Here is a 19,183-nt window from a genome sequence, read left to right on the forward strand (position 1 = left end):
CAGTCCAACGGACTCGCCAAACGGGCTGTCCATATCGCAAAACTATTAATGGAGCATTGATCATAAGCTCAATTAAACATTTACACTAATGCCAGCTTGTTGTAGTCTAATAAGTCTTTAACATCTAATCTCGGAGCTGCCTGCGATCACTTACCAAGTAAAAGTGCTCCGACTGCGAGGCCTAGGTACTTAACATAGTGAAGCCGCGGTCTCAATTAAGAAGCGGCCGATTCGCGAACGTGGAGCCACAGAGTGTGTTTGGATCATCTCTGCGGGGGGGGGGGGGGGGAGGCTGTACATAGTGCCGTCCGTAGCGGCCATTTCCAGGCCTCGGGAGAAAAACGGAGGAATATTGACTGCACTTTATAGGCTTCCATCGGAGTGAGAAATGGTCAGAAATGGCTGATGTTTACGTAGAAATGAATTGGTGTTTGTGAACTTGAACTAATTTATCTATGGTGGTAACAGTGTTATTCTCATGAACATTAGGAAGAGGTTGAAATTCTATGAATTGATGTCCATGCAGACTTAATGACTATGAGATTTTTTTTTGTAGCCGCTGCCTGACCCTCCACTTGAACTTGAACTAACTTATCAATGGACTTATCAAAACTTATCAAAAGACTTGGAATCTGATGAAGAATATTCAGATGAAGATCAGATGTAATGTAATCAAATAAATTGGGGAAATAAATGATTATATAAAGTTTTATTTTAATGTTGATCGTTTCACTGTTTATTTGGTCAAATTATTTAAACAATGAGTGAATTACTTATGATAATGGTGTGCTGGTGAATGACAGTGCGACAGTCCACCCACCCATGCACACATACATACATACACACATCCACACACACATCCATCCGTACGCACACTTCCATGCATGCAAACACACACATACATGCACACATACATCCACACATACATCCACACATCCATCCATTCACACATACATACATCCACACATGCATACACACTTACATCCACACATCCACAGATACACGTTTGACAGGTATACACAGACACACACACAAACTACAGATACTCAAACAATGCAACACTTTTAGGGTTATTTTTGGTTAAATGTAATAGCCCTCATTTGCAAAGGCACCATCGGGGTGGGGGGGGGGGGGGTTCTCTAACATAAATATAGGCTCATTGCAGCTTAAAATGAATACTCATCGAGTAAAGACCAGAGCATTCGATTTTATTTTTTTTTTTTTTTTTTTTTTTTTTTTATTAGAAGTACGGTAAATTACAATAATACACAACACATATATCTTAATACATTTTTTGTACCGCTTCATTTTTTTGAGCTTTAAGAAAAAGATAGAAGTAAGGAAAGTAAAGAAAGTGCGCAAGAGTCGTGAAGTGCAAGAGAGTGTTGGGAAAAGAAGTTAGAGAAGGAAGTAAAGTAAGAAAGTAGACCCTAGAAAAGAAAGAAAAAGAAAGTAGGGACAATCGCTCTATTATAACATTAAACTCTGCAGAAAGGGGACTACCAACCAAGTCTGTTTTTGTTGTTTTACCTCCCATTGCCAGGTCCTGATACCATATATTTATTTATTTATTTTTAAAATTACTATTGCACCTCATGCTTGTAATAGGTCCATAAACGTAGACCACGTCTTTTGGAATTGGTCTGCTTTACCTGCTAAGAGGAATCTCATCTCTTCCAGATGTAATGTTTCAAACATATTTGATGTCCACATTTTTATTGTTGGTGTGGGCGCATTTTTCCAAAATTTAAGTATGAGCTTTTTTCCCATTATTAGTCCGTAATTGAATAAATTCTTCTGATACACGTTTAATTCAGGGATACCTTCCGATATTCCAAAAATTATCCATTCTGGTTTTGGTACCAGTTTTATTTTAATTAATTTTGAAAAAATATCAAATATTCCATACCAGAATTTTTGGATTTTTGTACAAAAGACAAAAGAGTGCGCTATGGTAGCTTCTTGACACAGACATTTATCACAGATTGGTGAAACATTAGGAAAGATTTTATTTAATTTAGTTTTTGAATAATATAGTCTATGTAATGTTTTGAATTGGGTAAGCGTATGTCGTACGTTGATCGAACATTTATGCACCTGTAGTAAATGATTATCCCAGCCCTCTTTTGAAATTTTTATAGCTCATTCTTGTTCCCAGTCTCTTCTAATTCCATCTGTTGTGGGTATTTCTATGTTTAAAATGATATTATATAAGTACGATATTAGATTAGCTGATTCCGCCTTTGTCTTCATTGCTTCATCCAGTAAGTCGGAAGGCATATTATGATAGTCTTTTGTGTATTTTTTCAGATAATCACGAATTTGAAGATATTTAAAATATTGGTTATTTTTCAAATTATATTTCAGTTGTAGTTGTTGAAATGATAGTAATTTTCCCAATTCATACAGATCTTCGAGCGTTTTGATTCCCATTCTTTCCCATTGTATAAATGATTTGTCTATGATTGATGGTTTAAACGATGGGTTATTGACTATTGGTATTGAGAGAGATAGGTTTCTTAATTTTAGATTCTGTTTTATTTGTTTCCATGTTCTAATTGTGCTATGTATAATTGGGTTTTTATTATAATTTTTAGTATTCAAATTCATTGGTGAGAGGATAATCGCTCCTATATTACTCGGGGAGCAGTCCCCTTTTTCCATTACAATCCAGCCCGCCTGCTGGGCAGAATTGTCCAGCAGGTGAATCATATTTTTAATATTTACTGCCCAATTATAATACATAAAGTTAGGGAGCACTAGACCCCCCAACTCTTTTCGTTTATTAAGGTGTGTTCTTTGTATTCTATGGGATTTATAATCCCATATAAAATTTGTAATGTCTGAGTCCAATTTTTTGAAAATCTTTTTTGGGAGATATATAGGTATTGATTGAAATAGGTATAGAATTTGTGGTAAGAAAATCATTTTTATAGCGTTTATTCTGCCTATTAAGGACATCGGAAGTGTTTTCCAGAATTTAATCAAATTATTTAATTTCTTAAGTAAGGGATTATAATTGGCTTTAAACATATCCTGGTAATTTCTAGTAATTTCAATTCCCAAATATTTAAATTTTTCTGTAGCTATTTTAAAGGGGAATTTCCTGAGGTGTGGTGAGTCTTTTGGTTTCATCGACATAATTTCACTTTTGTTCCAATTTATTCTATATCTTGAGAAGGATCCAAAGTCCTCAATTAAATTTAATATATTCGGTATACTAATTTGTGGTTTTGTGATGTACAGTAGTACATCATCGGCATATAGGGATATTTTGTTATTTGAATATTTTGTATTATAACCGTAAATATCCAGGTGTGTTCTTATTTTTTCAGCAAGGGGTTCAATTACCAAAGCAAATAACAGCAGAGATAATGAACAACCTTGTCTATTGCCCCTTGATAGTTCAAATTTCGAGGATAATATATTATTAGTTAGTATTCTAGCCGTAGGTTTGTTATATAATAGTTTTATCCATGCAATGAAGTTCTCGCCCAATTGGAATTTTTGCAATACTTTAATCATATAATCCCATGCTACTTGATCAAACGCTTTTTCTGCGTCCAGTGAGATGATAGATAACTCTTGGTCATGAGATTTATGTGAGTGCATTATGTTAAGCAAACGTCTCAAGTTATTGAATGAATGTCTCTTAGGTATAAATCCTGTTTGATCCTCATTTATTAGTCTACTAACATACCTGCTTAGTCTACTGACTAGTGTTTTCGCTATTATTTTTTGATCCGTATTTAACAAAGCGATAGCTCTATATGATCCTGGTTCTTCTATATTTTTATCTTTTTTAAGTATTAATATGATCGTTGATTCTACTAGTGTTTCAGGTAAGCTTTGCTCTTTAAAAGCATATGTATACATTTTTTGTAATCGTGGAGTAACTATGTCGTAAAAAGATTTATAAAATTCATTACTGAATCCGTCTGGTCCTGGTGTTTTTCCATTCTTTAGTGTTTTTATTGTGTCTTCTATCTCCTTAGAAGTAATTTGTGCTCCCAGTTCCTCTTGTTCCCTCAGTTCTAATTGTGGTAGGTTACAGTTATCTTGAAATTCTGAAATTTTATTATTGTCTATTAACGTTTTAGATGTGTATAGATTCTGGTAAAATTGAGCAAATCTTTTATTGATATCCTTGGGTAATGTTAATAATTCCCCTCTGTCTGATTTAATCTTTAATATTGCATTCTCTTTTTCCCGTTTTTTCAGTTGGCGTGCTAGAAGTTTGTGGGGTTTGTCTCCGAATTCGAAGTGTTCTTGTTTTGTGATTTGAAATAATGTTATAACTTTCTCTGACAGTAATTTATTTAGCTTGAATTTCAATAGTAGGAATTTATTATGTTTATCCATAGTTGGATCTTTAGCATTATCTGTATCTAATTGTTTTATTTGTTCTTCTAAATGTCTTTGTTCATTCTTATTCTTTTTATTTTGATAAGCTTGAAATGAAATAATGACTCCTCTAATAAATGCTTTGAAGGATTCCCATAATAGCGTGGGGGATATATCTGGTGTATCATTTATCTCAAAAAATAGGTCCATCTGTTTTTTTAGATATATACTCCCTTGTGGGAGAGCATTCGATTCTTGGTCAGGATGTGACATTTACATCAGAAATAAGACAAGTCTCTTACAGGTCTGTCACCCAGCCTGGCACTGCCCCAGTCCCACTAGGGCCGTGACCCCCACTCTGCACACTGGCAGTCAGTGGGGTTCAGTAAAGGGAGGAACCCACAAGAACTGCCCTCACCCATTAATTAGACTGGTTCAGGAGCAGGACCTCTGCGACAGTGGTCATTAAAAAAACACTCACAATTATATTCATCAAATTATTTTTATATAATATAATTATACTTGATTATATATGATTACAGTCATATTTACAAGTCATATATATATATATTTAGGTATAATAATATATAGTTTAAATGGACTGCAACACGGAAATAGGCTGCCCATGGTGTAAGGAGGAGGAGGAGCCACCTTGGTGAACGGCTGCTAGCAGCAGCCGTCCGTCTTAAATTCGTTTTTTTTTAGTTTTTAGTGAGTCCTGTTTTTTTGTTTGTAGGGGATATGGTCTTTTAATGTGGGGGGGTAGGTGTTACTTTATTTATAGGTCCCTACCTGGTCGGTGTGGCAGCCTTTTTTCCGGGCTGCCCGTCGACCCGTCGTCGTGGCCTACCAGCGGGCTTGGAGCGCCGTTTCTTGGCGGGAACCACCCAGCACCTCGGCCTGCGTGGCGGCACTGCATTGGAGCGCTGGAGCGGAGCGGAGCGGGCGATGCCTTGCCTGGGTCGCCGCGCTGGAGCTCTGGCGAGCTGGACCGCCGTGAGCAACATCTCCGGGCTGCGGGTTTGCGGAGCGGAGAGGCGGCGTGCGGAGAGACGGCGTGCGTAGAGGCGGCAAGGCGGCAGTGAGGAGAGCGGGCGCCGACTTTTTCATCTGGAGCCTAGGAGCGCCAAACCGACGCGGCCTTGTCGGCTTCGGCAGCCGCGGGCTCCAACCAAGAAGCGGCCGTTCCAAGTGGCCCAGCCGCCGAAAGGACTCTCCCGACGCCGGGGCAAGACCACCCGGTGAGAACGGCCAGGGACATCGGGCCTCCGTAGAGGCAACTGCGGTGGCCCCAATAGGCCTGACTTTGGGGTGAACATGGGGTGGGGACTGGACATTGTGCCTTCCTCCACAGTGCTATCCACTGTGGGGGGATGATTTTTTTTTTTTTTTTTTTTTGTCTAACTGTAGTCTTGTAGGTCTGTGTCCAAGATGGCTGCCGTGAAGGGAGAGTGGACGCTGGCACGATTTGGTTGCCGCTGCTCTCTCTTCACACTGTGTTTTTGATTTTCTGTTTTTGGATTGAATTCTGTTTTTAATTTGTGTCATTGTGATGTCTTTAATTACTTGTTTTACTCCGATTATATGTTTTTATTCCGATTACTATGTAAGGTGTCCTTGAGATGTATGAAAGGCGCCCATTAAATAAAATTTATTATTATTATTATTATAATATGGGCATTGGCCACTAGATGGTGTTTACTCTCCCGATCTCATTTTCTAATTAGTTTAATTATTTAATGTGCAACGTTTGGCACTGACGAGTTATGATATCCTTCTCAATTATATTTCATTTAAATCTGTGGAATATTTCATGTAGTTCCATGACGTGGATCACAAAAATGGATTTCTAGACGCATTTTTGATGCTCGGCCCACAGCCTAAAGTCAGTCATACAATAAAAAGCAATGGAACATACATAACTAATTTCAACATAAACATCCGCCACAGTGACTCCTCCACATTCCTCACTGCTCTCCTGCGGTCGGGGGCCTCGAGCCTTCTGTTGACGGGATGATTTAGACTCCCGTAGCCAGCAGCGTTTTGGCCCTCCACATCGGGGCGATCAGCTCCTGCATCGGGGGGGCGTCAGCTCCCCGCGCCGGCGATCGAACTTCGCGTTGGGGCTGATCGAACCTTCCGCAACGTTGGAGCTTCCCGACTCAGCCTCTCCTGCGATTGTGACTGCGAGCTCCCGATGTAAAGTCCGTAGGCTGCGGTTGGAGCGATCCTAGGCAAGGGATCTACTCAACATCAGAGTAAACCTCCAACCACACCCCGCAGTGGGGCCCGGGGTCAGTCTGAGGAGGCCTCCAGCTCCATCGATGTTAGGCCGCAGAGCTACTGGAGACATGATCCGAAAAGTAATCGCATCTCCGGTAAGGTAAGAAGTGGAAAAATAGTTTCCCCCTCCCCCCACCCCCTCCCCCCACATAAAACAAACCGGAGAACATTTACACAAACTTTTAACACACACTAAAAAAAATGTAAAAGACGGAAAAAAAAGACTGCCAATCGTGCGGCTCTGGAGAGGGTCCAGAGGAGGTATACAAAAATTATCTTGGGAATTAAGTTAACCTATGATGAGCGTTTGTTGGCACTGGGCCTGTACTCGCTGGAATTTAGAAGAATGAGGGGGGGGGTGTGTAATTGAAACATACAGAATAGTGAAAGGCTTGGATAGAGTGGATGTGGAAAGGAAGTTTCCACCAGTGGGAGAGTCTAGGACTAGAGGTCTTAGCCCTGCAATTAAAGGACATTCTTTTAGGAAGGGGATGAGGAGAAATGTCTTTAGTCATAGAGTCGTGAATCTGTGGAATTCTTTGCTACAGAAGGCTATGGAAGCCAAGCCAGCTGATATTTTTAAGGTAGAGATAGATAGATTCTTGATTAGTACTGGTGTCAGAAGTTATGGGAAAGCAAGAGAATGGGGTTAGGAGGGAGAGATAGATCAGCCATTATTGAGTGGTAGAGTAGACTTGATGGGCCGAATGGCCTAATTCTACTCCTACTCCTTATGACCTTATGACCATTGTGTTCATGAAAAAATCCACATTATTTTACTTTCCAGATGATGATTCTCCAACTTGCTAGTCTCTTGAAAGTTGATTGGCAGTTCCAGGAGACTCCAGACTTACCCTATAATAGTAGCAACTCTGTGCTTACATTGTCAGAGCACTTATTGTTCTCTTGTGCATATAATGTGCAGCTCTTTCTTTTTCTGTCTGCCAAAAAAATATTACACGTCACCTTTTGGAAGCCGGCAGAATTATTCACTATAAAATTTAATCTTTAAAAGATAAAAATGAAATCCTTGTGTCCCTGGGTCAGAAAACTGGATGTCTGCAAAGTACTAGTCCACTAGTTGATGAGAGTGCAAGTGTTAACACTATGCCACTAATATAGGCAAACCACATCTGGAGACCATATCAGCAATATTATATACAATATTGGCGTCCTTATTTAAGGCAGGATGTAAATGTATTAGAAGCAGCCAAGACTAAAACCTGTGTAGGATGGAACTGCAGATCCTGTTTTACTCCAAAGATAGACATAAAATGCTGGAGTAACTCAGCGGGTCAGGCAGCATCTCTGGAGAAAAGAAATAGGTGACGTTTCGGGTTGACACCCTTCATGAGACTCTTATTGAGGCCTGATGAAGGGTCTCAACCCAAAACCTCACTTTTTTCTTTTCTCCAAACATGCTGCCTGACCCGCTGAGTTACTCCAGCATATGTGACCATTCATGACTAAAACCGTAAGGTAATGGTTTGTCTTTTGAGGAAATGTTGACAGGTTACACTTGTGGGCAGATACTACAGCGTTGGTATGCATTTCTAGGAATGAGAGAGCTAATGAAATTCATGGTAAAATGTGTCATTGTAGTATTATATGCACAGCAATGTCTTACTGACTGTGTGGTTGTGCTGAGAACTTACTGCCAACATTGAACATGGTACCACAGAGAAATTCCCGTGCTGGTGGGAGTCAAGCATCCAAACGAAGAGAACAATTTCCATCCAAGGTCAACGCGCGATGAGAGAGGCTGCAGGATTTGGCTGACATGTCAATATAAGGAGTAGATGCCGCCAGCCTTCAGCAGTGCCCTGCACTCACAGTGACACCCAGGTTGCAGCTCTGTGCCCTATATCTTACCACTGAGTGAGTGTTCCATGCACCACAACCTGCCCAATATCAGTTGTCACATGGTGCCTCTCCTCACTGAGCCATGGGTGATTAGTTTCTAAGATTCCTGAAGAGTAGTGCTCAGTGTGCAGCCTGAGCAATTGTCTTTCTTAATGTGCAACGGGTTACGTAGCACTGAGTAATTTAGAATGGATGCCCAAGAACGTTACAATGCGGTCTCATCGGATGGGACCCCTGGTACATCGGCTGCAGTTTGGAAGATTAAGAGACCACTTGGTTGAAACAGTTAATATCCAGAGGGGTTTTGAATGGGTGTATTTTCTTGTGGGAGAATCCAAGCCAGGAATCACTAATTAAAAATAAGGGGATACCTGTAAAATATTTAATTGAGGTTAAATATTTTCTCAGATAGGGAAATAAGTCTTGTGAATTCTCTTCCTCAATGGTTGGTGAAAGTTCAGTTGTTGATTACTTTGATGGCAGAGGCAGGTAGATATGTGTTAAGGGTGAAAGGTTATTGGAGGTAGACAGGAACGTAGAGTTAAAGTAACAATCAGAACAGCTATAATCGTAACTGATGTTGGAGCAGATGAGTACCCAATTACTACTGCAGATAATTTCTATACAGGTAATAGCATTCTCAACATATTATAATTTTTAAATTCCTTTAATTGTTAAACATTATTCTCAGCCAAAGTTCTGCAGGAGGCTTATTCTATGCAAACTTAAATATGAAATATTGCCATTTGTTGAGCAAGATGATTTTATTTATATGTAGGCTTTGGTTCAATGTTTCTTAAGCACCAGTTATTTTGTACATTTTGCCTCATTTCATACTTTTACTACTGAGTAAAAAAAATGTCAAATCTTTTGTTGCCCTTTGCTTTGATTTTAGACTGTAAAACTAGATGGTATTGAGAGTTCTTAGCTAGGTGAAGCATAAAATTTCATAAGGCATAATTGAGATGAGGGATTGTAATATGTTGCAGATCTTCAAAAAGCAACCGATATTGCATTGCAGGAGCATTTTTGAACAAAATTAAACACCACACAAGGAGATAACACGGTAGGTGGAGAACGTGGTAACATTTTAATGAGAAAAGAGAGCTAAAGAGGTGGAAGGGTTCACTGGGGTATTACAGAGCCTAGGATCTTTGTAACTGAAAGATTAGTGGTCAATGCTGAAGCAAATAAATTTGGGGAAGAGCCTCAAGAAACTGTAAATGGAGACATCCGTAGGTTGCCGAGCTGGTGTAAAATACCAAGCCAGGAAGGAATGAGGCAATGGAGGTATCTGAAATCATGGATTATATAAAATTAAATTACAGCTTCGCTGGGAGGCAACGGTAGTCAACAAGAATAGGAAATGTGCCCGTTACTATACCAAGGACAACAAGTTAAACTTACTGGAACATTTCAGAGGAAGGACATTTTTCTTGCCTTTTCTTCATATGGCAAAGTAGAGACCTCCACATCGACTCAGAAATTCTATTTGAATTATGAAACCCAGCCTTCATGATACCTCATCCTTCCTATCTACTTAGCAGGCATAAGCCACATCGTACAATCTGCTGTGCACACACTTAACAAATAAGTGGCAGCTACTATATTAGCAAGGGACAAATTCTTTGTCACATTCCCGCAGAATCAAGGCATTGGCTAGGTTTCCTTAATGATTAAGTCACATATGGGAACCATGTGGACATTGAAGCATTTGGATGTGAACTCCATGGTCTTAATGAGCAGAAAAGATTTACAGTTAACAAACTTCAGATTAAATCAGACTATATAAACATAGTTATACACATCCAAGGCCATTAACCAGCAGCAATCCATGATGTAAAGGTTCAAAAGGTTCAAAGGTTATTTATTAGTCACATACACCTAGGTGTAGTGAAATGCTTCTTGCCAATGCAGCACATGAAGAAGGAATACAGACATAACATTAATAAGAGTTTTAAACATAAAGAACATCCCCCCACAATGGCTCCCACCATGAGGGAAGGCATAATGTCCAGTCCCCAACCCCAGTTCACCCATAGTCGAGCCAATTGAGGCCTCCACAGTTGCCTCTACGGAGGCCCGATGTTCCTGGCCGTTCTCGCCGGGTGATGTTGCTCCGGCGTCGGGAGAATCCTCGCAGCGGCCTGGGACACCTAGAACGGCCGCTTCCATACTGGAGGCCGCGGCTTCCGAAGCCAACAAGGCCGCGCCGTTTGGAGCTCCACAACTGGCGATCTCATCTAGAGATCCCAGGCTCCCGGTGTACAGTTCAGCGCCGCCGCCCGCAGCTGGCCGCTCCTCAAACCCCCAGCTCCGCGATGTTTTACTCGGCGTTCTTCAGCTCACCGGAGCTCCAGCGCGGCGACCCAGGCAAGGCATCGCCCGCTCCACGATAGCGCTCCAGCACTGTGCCGCTGCCGAAGCCGTGGTTCTGGGCAGTGCCCGACAGGAAACGCCGCTCCAGGCCCGCTGGTAGGCCGCGAGGACGGGTCGAAGCTGCAGCCCGGAGAAAAGCTGCCTCTCCGACCAGGTAGGGACCCTGAAAGGCAGTTTCCCCCTTCCCCCCCCCCCCCCCCCCCCACCCCCCACATAAAAAAGTCTAGAACTCCAGAAACAAAAACACTTTAACTAACTAAAAATAAAAAAAAGATGAAAAGACAGACATCTGCAGGCTGGGCAGCCGCGCACAGGTCAGCGCCCCCTGTTGGTGCTGACCTGTGCACCAACGGTAATTATTATGCAATGAAAGTAAATTGGAAGAAATGGTTTGAAGAACATGTTGACTCAAAGGAAACAGCAGGATTTAGAAAGAGTTGGACAAAATCAAAAAAAAAAGGGTGGAACACCATCAGACAAAAGGTAGTATGTACATAATTATTATACAATCAAAATTGTCAATTCAAATATGAACGGAATGGATTGGCATTAGTCCATCTGCAAGGGATTATGGTACGGCTTTGATGTTCTCCTGCCTGGAGAGGGGAATGTTACATCTGTGGTTGCTTTTCGTGCTGTGGCTGATGAGGCCTATCCTTGACAGTCAGACCCTCCCACAGCTTCAAATAATTAACAATGAGGATAAAGATGGTTGCTGGTAAAACTTATCATAGTCATTGCAAACAACAATAAATCCATTGGAAACAAGCAAATGCTTATCTATATTACTAAAATTCTGATATTGACCACTTCCTGTTTTACTGTTTCATGATTTTGGAAAAAAAACGCTGCCACTTACGGCTGTGATTTTTGGCCATCCTACTCAGTCCCCCTCTGTTCAACAGGTGCAGAGGATTCTTCCTATCAATGAAAAATAAAAGTGTTATTAGTGTTTTTATACAAATGTTGAGAATCACTCTCCTGTCAATCACACCATGAAGGCCACGCCTCTTCTGGTGGAAGGTGGGAGGGATTATAAAACCCGGAAGTGTGGATGTGGCTCAGTCTCTGCAAGATGGGGGAGGGAGAGGTCACGACTCTGTCTGAGCTGTGAATCAACTGAACACACTGAATGTCTACTGAACTGTGAGTGTGGTGTTTATGTGGTGTTTTGTGTGGTTTTATGGTGGTTTCACCCTGCTTGAAATGGCATGAAATTGCATTTGAATGTGGTGGCCTTGCACCCTGCATGAACTGGTATGAAACTGCATTTGAATTTGGTGGCCTTGCACCCTGCTTGAAATGGCATGAAACTGAACTTGAATTGGGTGGCCTTGCACCCTGCTTGAAATGGCAGAAAGCTGCACTTGAATTTTGTGGCTTTGCACCCTGTTTGAAATGGCATGAAACTTCTATTTGGCCCACAATGTCCATACTAGCCCTCTGGAAACCTATCCCTTCAGCCCACAATACCCATACTACCACTCCAGAAAGGTGGAATATTGCATTGGGGGACCAGCCCTCCCGTGTGAACATGGGACCCAACGGGTCCCACTTAGTCTATTTTAATATAGATTTAGCATTGTCATAAATTATAATCCGAGCAAAGGTGATTGAGTGTTTTCCACAGAGCACCCAATTGAGTTTGACACCCATGTTATTGCATTGTCTGAATCTCTGTGCCTGTGATGCTGTTGCAACCAAGATTTTCATTATATCTGTGCCTCAACCATGTGTGTGCTTATGACAATAAACTCTTTTTAAATCTGTTTTTGATGTATCAGACAAAAGCAATGAAATCCATAATAAGGAGCTGGGGGTGGCTAATGCGGGATATTTGGATGTTAAAAGCTTGAGAACTACAGTGATTTGGCCATTTGGATTCAGTGTTGACTTACTCACAGAGGATAGAGGTTGTGATGGAAGGATGTAATTCTGGCTGGAGGTCCATGAACGTCCACAGGGCTATATATTGGGACCTCTGTTGCTTGTGATATATATGTATATAAAATAATTGCGCACACACACACACACACACACACACATATATATATATGCATGACCCTTAACAGCACTGATCTATAGAGGGATCTTGGGATCCAAGTTCAGAGCTCCCTGAAAGTGGCAACACAATTAGATATATTGGTAGATAAGGTGTGTGGTATAATTGGAGCACAGGGTATCAGAGTCAAGAAGTCATTTTTCAACTTTAAAGGACTTTGGTTATACTCCATTTTGAGTACTATTGGTAGTTCTGGACTTTTCAGGGAAGGCTTTGGAGAGCGTGCAGTAGGTTTACCAGAATGCTGCCTGGATTAGTGAGAGAGGTTGAAAATGTTTGGGTTGTCTTCTCTAGAATGCCAGAAGTTGAGGGAAGACCTGAAGTATATACAATTATGTGACGCATAGATAGGATAGACAGACAGAATCTTTTCCCAGGTGGAAATGCCAAGAGGGCATAGCTTTGTGAGAGGATAAAGTTTAAAGGAGATGTGTAGGGCAAGTTTCTTACACCGAGAATGGTGGATGCCTGAAACATGATGCCTGGGTTGGTGGTGGAGGCAGATACAAAAACAGGAATTGAGGTTTTCAGATAAGCACATGGATAAGCTGAGAATGGAAGAATATGAGTGGATGAGTGAATGAGTTGAATGTGCAGATAGCTATTAATGACTATGATATAGTTGGGATCACGGAGACATGGCTCCAGGGTGACCATGGGTGGGAACTGAACATCCAGGGATATTCAATATTATGGAGGGATAGACAGAAAGGAAAAGGAGGTGGGGCAGCGTTGCTGTTTATGGAGGAGATTAATGCAATAGAAAGGAAGGACATTAGCTTGGAGAATGTGGAATCGATATGGGTAGAGCTGCGAAACACTAATGGGCAGAAAACGCTAGTGGGAGTTGTGTACAGGCCACCTAACAGTAGTAGTGGAGTTGGGGATGGCATCAAACAGGAAATTAGAAATGCGTGCAACAAAGGTAAAACTGTTATAATGAGTGACTTCAATCTACATATAGATTGGGTGAATCAAATTTTCAAGGGTGCTGAGGAAGAGCATTTCTTGGAATGTATGCGGGATAGTTTTCTAAACCAACATGTAGAGGAACCAACGAGAGAGCAGGCTATTCTAGACTGGGTATTGAGTAATGAGGATGGGTTAGTTAGCAGTCTTGTTGTGCGTGGCCCCTTGGGCAAGAGTGACCATAATATGGTTGAGTTCTTCATTAGGATGGAGAGTGACATTGTTAATTCAGAAACAAGAGTCCTGAACTTAAAGAAAGGTAACTTTGAGGGTATGAGATGTGAATCGGCCAAGATAGACTGGCAATTGATTCTTAAAGGGTTGACGGTGGATATGCAATGGAAGGCATTTAAAGACTGCATGGATGAACTACAACAATTGTTCATCCCAGTTTGACAAAAGAATAAATCAGGGAAGGTAGTGCATCCGTGGATAACAAGGGAAATCGGGGATAGTATCAAAACAAAAGATGAAGCATACAAATTAGCCAGAAAAAGCAGCCTACCAGAGGACTGGGAGAAATTCAGAGTCCAGCAGAGGAGGACAAAGTGCTTAATTAGGAAAGGGAAAATAGATTATGAAAGAAAGCTGGCAGGGAACATAAAAACTGACTGCAAAAGTTTTTATAGATATGTGAAGAGAAAAAGATTAGTTAAAACAAATGTAGGAACAGAAACAGGTGAATTGATCATGGGGAACAAAGACATGACAGACCAATTGAATAACTACTTTGGTTCTGTCTTCACTAAGGAAGACATAAATAATCTGCCGGAAATAGCAGGGGACCGGGGGTCAAATGAGATGGAGGAACTGAGTGAAATCCAGGTTAGCCAGGAAGTGGTGTTAGGTAAATTGAATGGATTAAAGGCAGATAAATCCCCAGGGCCAGATAGGCTGCATCCCAGAGTACTTAAGGAAGTAGCTGCAGAAATAGTGGATGCATTAGTGATAATTTTTCAAAACTCTTTCGATTCTGGAGTAGTTCCTGAGGATTGGAGGGTAGCTAATGTAACCCCACTTTTTAAAAATGGAGGGAGAGAGAAAACAGGGAATTACAGACCAGTTAGTCTAACATCGGTAGTGGGGAAACTGCTAGAGTCAGTTATTGAAGATGGGATAGCAGCACATTTGGAAAGTGGTGAAATCATTGGACAAAGTCAGCATGGATTTATGAAAGGTAAATCATGTCTGATGAATCTTATAGAATTTTTCGAGGATGTAACTAGTAGAGTGGATAAGGGAGAACCAGTGGATGTGTTATATCTGGACTTTCAGAAGGCTTTCGACAAGGTCCCACATACGAGATTAGTATACAAACTTAAAGCACACGGTATTGGTGGTTCAGTATTGATGTGGATAGAGAACTGGCTGGCAGACAGGAAGCAAAGAGTAGGAGTAAACGCGTCCTTTTCACAATGGCAGGCAGTGACTAGTGGGGTACCGCAAGGCTCAGTGCTGGGACCCCAGCTATTTACAATATATATTAATGATTTGGATGAGGGAATTGAATGCAACATCTCCAAGTTTGCGGATGACACGAAGCTGTTGGGTAGTGTTAGCTGTGAGAAGAATGCTAGGAGGCTGCAAGGTGACTTGGATAGGCTGGTTGAGTGGGCAAATGCATGGCAGATGCAGTATAATGTGGATAAATGTGAGGTTATCCACTTATGTGGCAAAAACAGGAAAGTAGACTATTACCTGAATGGTGGCCAATTAGGAAAAGGGGAAATGTAACGAGACCTGGGTGTCATGGTACACCAGTCATTGAAAGTAGGCATGCAGGTGCAGCAGGCAGTGAAGAAAGCGAATGGTATGTTAGCATTCATAGCAAAAGGATTTGAGTATAAGAGCAGGGAGGTTCTACTGCAGTTGTACAGGGTCTTGGTGAGCACACCTGGAGTATTGCATACAGTTTTGGTCTCCTAATCTGAGGAAAGAAATTCTTGCCGTAGAGGGAATACAGAGAAGGTTCACCAGACTGATTTGTGGAATGTCAGGACTTTCATAAGAAGAAAGATTGGGTAGACTCGGCTTGTACTCACTAGAATTTAGAAGATTGAGGGGGGATCTTATAGAAACTTACAAAATTCTTAAGGGTTTGGACAAGCTAGATGCAGGAAGATTGTTCCCGATGTTGGGGAAGTCCAGAACAAGGGGTCACAGTTTAAGGATAAGGGGGAAATCTTTTTGGACTGAGATGAGAAAAGCATTTTTCACACAGAGAGTGGTGAATCTCTGGAATTCTCTGCCACAGAAGGTAGTTGAGGCCAGTTCATTGGCTATATTTAAGAGGGAGTTAGGTGTGGCCCTTGTGGCTAAAGGGATCAGGGGGTATGGAGGTACAGGATACTGAGTTGGATGATCAGCCATGATCATATTGAATGGCGGTGCAGGCTCGAAGGCCGAATGGCCGAATGGCCTACTCCTGCACCTATTTTCTATGTTTCTATGTTAATATGATCACATGCATGTCGAGGTGATTAGTTTAACCTGGCATCATTATATACCATGGACATTGAGGATCAAAGGGCCTGTTTCTGTGCGGTACTGTTCTGTTTTCAATTTTATTTAAGGGAATTAAAAGATATTATGTTAGTGTAGGGAAATGGTTCTGAGGTAAATGACCAACGACCTAAATGTAGTGACCTTTCTTTTTGAAACTATTTGTAAACATTGTACATTGTTCTATGTGCTTTCATATTAACACAGTTGCGATGGACCAAAGCAATAGATAGCTATGTGCATGGACAAACGAGCCTATCTGAAAAATAGCGTAGTAAATAAATTTACTGTATATATCCTATAGAGGTCGCTTTTATCTCATTATTCAGAGAACTCGCATTGAGGAAACCAGCGAGCGGATCACAAAACTATGCCGAAACTTTCATAAGCTTACACCGTTTTATCCATGTGTTCGTTTAAAAAATCTGCGAGCACACGGATTTATGTGTAAAATAGCATTTAACAAAAGGCAATAAGGAAGCGCTGGGAGTATCTTTCGTTATTTGGAACATTTTGTCAGGATATTTAAACGCCACATGGAATTATAAATTCAGCCCAAAAGTATTTTCATTAACAAAATGTTTAAAATGCAGTCAGAATAATGCGAAATCTCCGCGATAAAACTCCAATATTCGACTTTCAAGAACTGACCACAATATCTCTGAACTTCTCAAACATTATGCGTGCTAGTAATGGAAACGGGTGTTCGGAAACCAGAAAGATTAATGTGGAGAGGCTAAGAGGTAATTTCAAATTCTGCAGAGCTCGGTTTAGTATGATTAATTCCTTTGAAAGGTCGCCTTTTAGCCAGACAATAAAATGAAAACAAAATCGATATTCGCCCTCATGTTTGTTTACTGTTTTAATGCATTTGATATTGGCTGCAAATGTTCCACTCCCATTGTTGTAAGCATACTTTGGAGGCTCAATGAGGCAACAAGAAAAAAACGGACCGTTGCCTATGCGAGTCTGTGGGTACATATTTATTACATTTCAACCATTAAAGGTTTGCACAGTTGTCCCTGTAATTACACCCTGTGCCTCAATGTGCAAGGAGCGAGTCGGCGCTAAATTGATCTTTCATCTGATGTACAGCTGGATAATTCAGATATCCACGCCCTGGTCTTTAGAGCGTGATCTGTCGGAGGGTGTTCCAAAGTAAAGTTATTTTGAATTAGATGTTGGAGCTACAGCAATGCTTCCGGACGACAGTGGTTACTAGTCTTTAAATGGCCTTAGAGGGTCCAAGTGCCGCCGTTATGAGCTGTTCCGGGTGATCGAACTAAATTGACACGTCTTTATTCTTGAAAGTGTCAACAATAAAGCTCAAAAGCGCATCAACATTAGCAAAAAAAAATTAAAGAAAAAAACAGATACACAGTAACAAGTTTTTCTATGCAAATCTCCTTTACACGTCGCCTGTAATAAGTAAGTCAGGGTCCAAGAAACGAGATAATTGGCTTTGAAACTGACGAGGAAATTGCCTGGAAATCGATCAACTGTCAGTGAAGAAATGAAGAAAATTGTCATCTGAGCAACCTGTCCATAACTGACATGGATCATATCTGCACTGGAAGCTAAAGAACCCGCACGTTGTAATTACAAAGAGCATCACGTTAAGAGAGTCCATGTAAACTGCGTTTCGTTTAATTTCTCACTGCCTCTTTTGACGATCGAGCTGAGGGACTAGTATTTGCTATGATTTATAAGCGTGCACGCTGATCAAACTGACACGAGGTTTTCGGATCCTTCGGGGGAGATGTCGAAAATCAACGGGCCTGTGCACAAAACGTAGCGTCTTATTTGTTTGCTTGCTAATCCGCCACAGGGCTGTGGACGAGAAACTGCCACGTTCTTTCGTTTAAGTTGTCTCCAAAAGAGTCAGATTAGTTTGTTGTCGTATACGCCAAGGCGCAATGGAATTCCTGTTGCCATGAAGTTATAGGGCCAAATGGCTTGTTGCTGTGCTGTTCCTCCGCTCTACATTCGCCGAGTATATACATGCAGTAATGATAAACACAACAATACATACACCAACCAGTGAAAAGCAGCAGAACGGTGCAAGATTGGAAGAAGCCACGCTCTTGCAATAGTTTTTGAGTACTCTTAACGTATCTAATGGCTCTAGGTCCAACTCGTTACTCCAGCACTTGGTGTTTTACTCAAGATTCCAGCACTAGTTCCTTGTGCTTTCGTGGATATGTGATTGTAGGTTATTCCAATCCACGCATATAAAATATATGCATTTATGTGGTGTTTGATTAATAAGTGTTTCATACTCAAATAGCACATTGAATCAAAAAACAATCTAAATGTGCATTTACATCCCCTTTTTTTTATTTTCGAGATTGTATGAATAAATTAACGGTCGAAGTTATTTATTGACAAGGTTTGTATTTTTGCAGATTTTGAAAGTGATATGAGTTGTTTCAATAGAAAAATGTCCCTCAGCGGCTCAGATGCTGGACACAATTGAATCTCTATGAGGAGGTGTTTGTTACCTATATAGCCACGTGAGAACTCAAGTTTGTCGAACAGTTCGCTGTTTATAGGGAACCCATAGTCCACACAACGTATCCCGTTGCTTTGTAACTCTCCGGAACCACCACCAGTGTGAGGTGACACATCCCGTGTTCCCATCGCTATTAAAATGCTGAATTCAAGTTCACGTCTGTAGTCTTCACGGCAATAGCGAAACCGGGAAACCACAAATACTTATAAACAATGCTGTGTGAGTGAATGAGTGAGTGAGTGAGTGAGCGTGAGAGAGAAAGACAATGA

Source organism: Amblyraja radiata, chromosome 6, assembly GCF_010909765.2.
Source record: "Amblyraja radiata isolate CabotCenter1 chromosome 6, sAmbRad1.1.pri, whole genome shotgun sequence".
Classification (NCBI taxonomy): Eukaryota; Metazoa; Chordata; class Chondrichthyes; order Rajiformes; family Rajidae; genus Amblyraja; species Amblyraja radiata.